Below are 6450 nucleotides of genomic sequence, written 5' to 3' on the forward strand. Positions count from 1 at the left end.
ACGTGTTTACAAGTTGTGGTGACGTGTTTACAAGTTGTAGTGACGTGTTTACAAGTTGTGGTGTTGACGTGTTTACAAAGTTGTAGTGTTGACGTGTTTACAAGTTGTAGTGTTGACGTGTTTACAAGTTGTAGTGATGACGTGTTTACAAGTTGTAGTGTTGACGTGTTTACAAGTTGTGGTGTTGACGTGTTTACAAGTTGTAGTGATGACGTGTTTACAAGTTTTAGTGTTGACGTGTTTACAAGTTGTAGTGTTGACGTGTTTACAAGTTGTAGTGACGTGTTTGCAAGTTGTGGTGTTGACGTGTTTACAAGTTGTAGTGATGACGTGTTTACAAGTTGTAGTGATGACGTGTTTACAAGTTGTAGTGACGTGTTTACAAGTTGTAGTGTTGACGTGTTTACAAGTTGTAGTGTTGACGTGTTTACAAGTTGTAGTGATGACGTGTTTACAAGTTGTAGTGACGTGTTTACAAGTTGTGGTGTTGACGTGTTTACAAGTGGTAGAGACGTGTTTACAAGTTGTAGTGATGACGTGTTTACAAGTTGTAGTGATGACGTGTTTACAAGTTGTCGTGTTGACGTGTTTACAAGTTGTAGTGTTGACGTGTTTACAAGTTGTAGTGATGACGTGTTTACAAGTTGTAGTGATGACGTGTTTACAAGTGGTAGAGACGTGTTTACAAGTTGTAGTGATGACGTGTTTACAAGTTGTAGTGATGACGTGTTTACAAGTTGTCGTGTTGACGTGTTTACAAGTTGTAGTGTTGACGTGTTTACAAGTTGTAGTGTTGACGTGTTTACAAGTTGTGGTGTTGAAGTGTTTACAAGTTGTAGTGTTGACGTGTTTACAAGTTGTAGTGATGACGTGTTTACAAGTTGTAGTGACGTGTTTACAAGTTGTAGTGATGACGTGTTTACAAGTTGTAGTGATGACGTGTTTACAAGTTGTGGTGTTGACGTGTTTACAAGTGGTAGAGACGTGTTTACAAGTTGTAGTGATGACGTGTTTACAAGTTGTCGTGTTGACGTGTTTACAAGTTGTAGTGTTGACGTGTTTACAAGTTGTAGTGATGACGTGTTTACAAGTTGTAGTGTTGACGTGTTTACAAGTTGTAGTGTTGACGTGTTTACAAGTTGTAGTGATGACGTGTTTACAAGTTGTGGTGTTGACGTGTTTACAAGTTGTAGTGATGACGTGTTTACAAGTTGTAGTGTTGACGTGTTTACAAGTTGCAGTGATGACGTGTTTACAAGTTGTAGTGATGACGTGTTTACAAGTTGTGGTGTTGACGTGTTTACAAGTTGTAGTGACGTGTTTACAAGTTGTAGTGTTGACCTGTTTACAAGTTGTAGTGATGACGTGTTTACAAGTTGTAGTGACGTGTTTACAAGTTGTAGTGTTGACGTGTTTACAAGTTGTAGTGTTGACGTGTTTACAAGTTGTAATGATGACGTGTTTACAAGTTGTGGTGTTAACGTGTTTACAAGTTGTAGTGTTGACGTGTTTACAAGTTGTAGTGATGACGTGTTTACAAGTTGTGGTGTTGACGTGTTTACAAGTTGTGGTGTTGACGTGTTTACAAGTTGTAGTGACGACGTGTTTACAAGTTGTAGTGACGTGTTTACAAGTTGTAGTGTTGACGTGTTTACAAGTTGTAGTGACGTGTTTACAAGTTGTGGTGTTGACGTGTTTACAAGTTGTAGTGATGACGTGTTTACAAGTTGTAGTGTTGACGTGTTTACAAGTTGTGGTGTTGACGTGTTTACAAGTTGTAGTGATGACGTGTTTACAAGTTGTAGTGTTGACGTGTTTACAAGTTGTAGTGTTGACGTGTTTACAAGTTGTAGTGACGTGTTTACAAGTTGTGGTGTTGACGTGTTTACAAGTTGTGGTGTTGACGTGTTTACAAGTTGTAGTGATGACGTGTTAACAAGTTGTAGTGACGTGTTTACAAGTTGTGGTGTTGACGTGTTTACAAGTTGTAGTGTTGACGTGTTTACAAGTTGTAGTGGTGACGTGTTTACAAGTTGTGGTGATGACGTGTTTACAAGTTGTGGTGTTGACGTGTTTACAAGTTGTGGTGTTGACGTGTTTACAAGTTGTAGTGTTGACGGGTTTACAAGTTGTAGTGATGACGTGTTTACAAGTTGTAGTGATGACGTGTTTACAAGTTGTGGTGTTGACGTGTTTACAAGTGGTAGAGACGTGTTTACAAGTTGTAGTGATGACGTGTTTACAAGTTGTCGTGTTGACGTGTTTACAAGTTGTAGTGTTGACGTGTTTACAAGTTGTAGTGTTGACGTGTTTACAAGTTGTAGTGTTGACGTGTTTACAAGTTGTAGTGATGACGTGTTTACAAGTTGTGGTGTTGACGTGTTTACAAGTTGTAGTGATGACGTGTTTACAAGTTGTAGTGTTGACGTGTTTACAAGTTGCAGTGATGACGTGTTTACAAGTTGTAGTGATGACGTGTTTACAAGTTGTGGTGTTGACGTGTTTACAAGTTGTAGTGACGTGTTTACAAGTTGTAGTGTTGACCTGTTTACAAGTTGTAGTGATGACGTGTTTACAAGTTGTAGTGACGTGTTTACAAGTTGTAGTGTTGACGTGTTTACAAGTTGTAGTGTTGACGTGTTTACAAGTTGTAATGATGACGTGTTTACAAGTTGTGGTGTTAACGTGTTTACAAGTTGTAGTGTTGACGTGTTTACAAGTTGTAGTGATGACGTGTTTACAAGTTGTGGTGTTGACGTGTTTACAAGTTGTGGTGTTGACGTGTTTACAAGTTGTAGTGACGACGTGTTTACAAGTTGTAGTGACGTGTTTACAAGTTGTAGTGTTGACGTGTTTACAAGTTGTAGTGACGTGTTTACAAGTTGTGGTGTTGACGTGTTTACAAGTTGTAGTGATGACGTGTTTACAAGTTGTAGTGTTGACGTGTTTACAAGTTGTGGTGTTGACGTGTTTACAAGTTGTAGTGATGACGTGTTTACAAGTTGTAGTGACGTGTTTACAAGTTGTAGTGTTGACGTGTTTACAAGTTGTAGTGTTGACGTGTTTACAAGTTGTAGTGACGTGTTTACAAGTTGTGGTGTTGACGTGTTTACAAGTTGTGGTGTTGACGTGTTTACAAGTTGTAGTGATGACGTGTTAACAAGTTGTAGTGACGTGTTTACAAGTTGTGGTGTTGACGTGTTTACAAGTTGTAGTGTTGACGTGTTTACAAGTTGTAGTGGTGACGTGTTTACAAGTTGTGGTGATGACGTGTTTACAAGTTGTGGTGTTGACGTGTTTACAAGTTGTGGTGTTGACGTGTTTACAAGTTGTAGTGTTGACGGGTTTACAAGTTGTAGTGATGACGTGTTTACAAGTTGTAGTGATGACGTGTTTACAAGTTGTGGTGTTGACGTGTTTACAAGTTGTAGTGACGTGTTTACAAGTTGTAGTGATGACGTGTTTACAAGTTGTAGTGTTGACGTGTTTACAAGTTGTAGTGATGACGTGTTTACAAGTTGTGGTGGTAACGTGTTTACAAGTTGTAGTGTTGACGTGTTTACAAGTTGTAGTGATGACGTGTTTACAAGTTGTGGTGTTGACGTGTTTACAAGTTGTGGTGTTGACGTGTTTACAAGTTGTAGTGACGACGTGTTTACAAGTTGTAGTGACGTGTTTACAAGTTGTAGTGTTGACGTGTTTACAAGTTGTAGTGTTGACGTGTTTACAAGTTGTAGTGACGTGTTTACAAGTTGTGGTGTTGACGTGTTTACAAGTTGTGGTGTTGACGTGTTTACAAGTTGTAGTGATGACGTGTTAACAAGTTGTAGTGACGTGTTTACAAGTTGTGGTGTTGACGTGTTTACAAGTTGTAGTGTTGACGTGTTTACAAGTTGTAGTGGTGACGTGTTTACAAGTTGTGGTGATGACGTGTTTACAAGTTGTGGTGTTGACGTGTTTACAAGTTGTGGTGTTGACGTGTTTACAAGTTGTAGTGTTGACGGGTTTACAAGTTGTAGTGATGACGTGTTTACAAGTTGTAGTGATGACGTGTTTACAAGTTGTGGTGTTGACGTGTTTACAAGTTGTAGTGACGTGTTTACAAGTTGTAGTGATGACGTGTTTACAAGTTGTAGTGTTGACGTGTTTACAAGTTGTAGTGATGACGTGTTTACAAGTTGTGGTGGTAACGTGTTTACAAGTTGTAGTGTTGACGTGTTTACAAGTTGTAGTGATGACGTGTTTACAAGTTGTGGTGTTGACGTGTTTACAAGTTGTGGTGTTGACGTGTTTACAAGTTGTAGTGACGACGTGTTTACAAGTTGTAGTGACGTGTTTACAAGTTGTAGTGTTGACGTGTTTACAAGTTGTAGTGACGTGTTTACAAGTTGTGGTGTTGACGTGTTTACAAGTTGTAGTGTTGACGTGTTTACAAGTTGTAGTGTTGACGTGTTTACAAGTTGTGGTGTTGACGTGTTTACAAGTTGTAGTGATGCCGTGTTTACAAGTTGTAGTGACGTGTTTACAAGTTGTAGTGTTGACGTGTTTACAAGTTGTAGTGTTGACGTGTTTACAAGTTGTGGTGTTGACGTGTTTACAAGTTGTGGTGTTGACGTGTTTACAAGTTGTAGTGATGACGTGTTTACAAGTTGTAGTGACGTGTTTACAAGTTGTGGTGTTGACGTGTTTACAAGTTGTAGTGTTGACGTGTTTACAAGTTGTGGTGTTGACGTGTTTACAAGTTGTAGTGTTGACGGGTTTACAAGTTGTAGTGATGACGTGTTTACAAGTTGTAGTGATGACGTGTTTACAAGTTGTGGTGTTGACGTGTTTACAAGTTGTAGTGACGTGTTTACAAGTTGTAGTGATGACGTGTTTACAAGTTGTAGTGTTGACGTGTTTACAAGTTGTAGTGATGACGTGTTTACAAGTTGTGGTGGTAACGTGTTTACAAGTTGTAGTGTTGACGTGTTTACAAGTTGTAGTGATGACGTGTTTACAAGTTGTGGTGTTGACGTGTTTACAAGTTGTGGTGTTGACGTGTTTACAAGTTGTAGTGACGACGTGTTTACAAGTTGTAGTGACGTGTTTACAAGTTGTAGTGTTGACGTGTTTACAAGTTGTAGTGACGTGTTTACAAGTTGTGGTGTTGACGTGTTTACAAGTTGTAGTGTTGACGTGTTTACAAGTTATAGTGTTGACGTGTTTACAAGTTGTGGTGTTGACGTGTTTACAAGTTGTAGTGATGCCGTGTTTACAAGTTGTAGTGACGTGTTTACAAGTTGTAGTGTTGACGTGTTTACAAGTTGTAGTGTTGACGTGTTTACAAGTTGTGGTGTTGACGTGTTTACAAGTTGTGGTGTTGACGTGTTTACAAGTTGTAGTGATGACGTGTTTACAAGTTGTAGTGACGTGTTTACAAGTTGTGGTGTTGACGTGTTTACAAGTTGTAGTGTTGACGTGTTTACAAGTTGTAGTGGTGACGTGTTTACAAGTTGTGGTGATGACGTGTTTACAAGTTGTGGTGTTGACGTGTTTACAAGTTGTGGTGTTGACGTGTTTACAAGTTGTAGTGTTGACGTGTTTACAAGTTGTAGTGATGACGTGTTTACAAGTTGTGGTGTTGACGTGTTTACAAGTTGTAGTGACGTGTTTACAAGTTGTAGTGACGTGTTTACAAGTTGTGGTGTTGACGTGTTTACAAGTTGTAGTGTTGACGTGTTTACAAGTTGTGGTGTTGACGTGTTTACAAGTTGTAGTGTTGACGGGTTTACAAGTTGTAGTGATGACGTGTTTACAAGTTGTAGTGATGACGTGTTTACAAGTTGTGGTGTTGACGTGTTTACAAGTTGTAGTGACGTGTTTACAAGTTGTAGTGATGACGTGTTTACAAGTTGTAGTGTTGACGTGTTTACAAGTTGTAGTGATGACGTGTTTACAAGTTGTGGTGGTAACGTGTTTACAAGTTGTAGTGTTGACGTGTTTACAAGTTGTAGTGATGACGTGTTTACAAGTTGTGGTGTTGACGTGTTTACAAGTTGTGGTGTTGACGTGTTTACAAGTTGTAGTGACGACGTGTTTACAAGTTGTAGTGACGTGTTTACAAGTTGTAGTGTTGACGTGTTTACAAGTTGTAGTGACGTGTTTACAAGTTGTGGTGTTGACGTGTTTACAAGTTGTAGTGTTGACGTGTTTACAAGTTGTAGTGTTGACGTGTTTACAAGTTGTGGTGTTGACGTGTTTACAAGTTGTAGTGATGCCGTGTTTACAAGTTGTAGTGACGTGTTTACAAGTTGTAGTGTTGACGTGTTTACAAGTTGTAGTGTTGACGTGTTTACAAGTTGTGGTGTTGACGTGTTTACAAGTTGTGGTGTTGACGTGTTTACAAGTTGTAGTGATGACGTGTTTACAAGTTGTAGTGACGTGTTTACAAGTTGTGGTGTTGACGTG

This window comes from Petromyzon marinus, chromosome 23 (genome assembly GCF_048934315.1).
Source record: "Petromyzon marinus isolate PM22_M1 ecotype Great Lakes invasive population chromosome 23, UKy_Petmar_22M1.pri1.0, whole genome shotgun sequence".
Taxonomy (NCBI): Eukaryota; Metazoa; Chordata; class Hyperoartia; order Petromyzontiformes; family Petromyzontidae; genus Petromyzon; species Petromyzon marinus.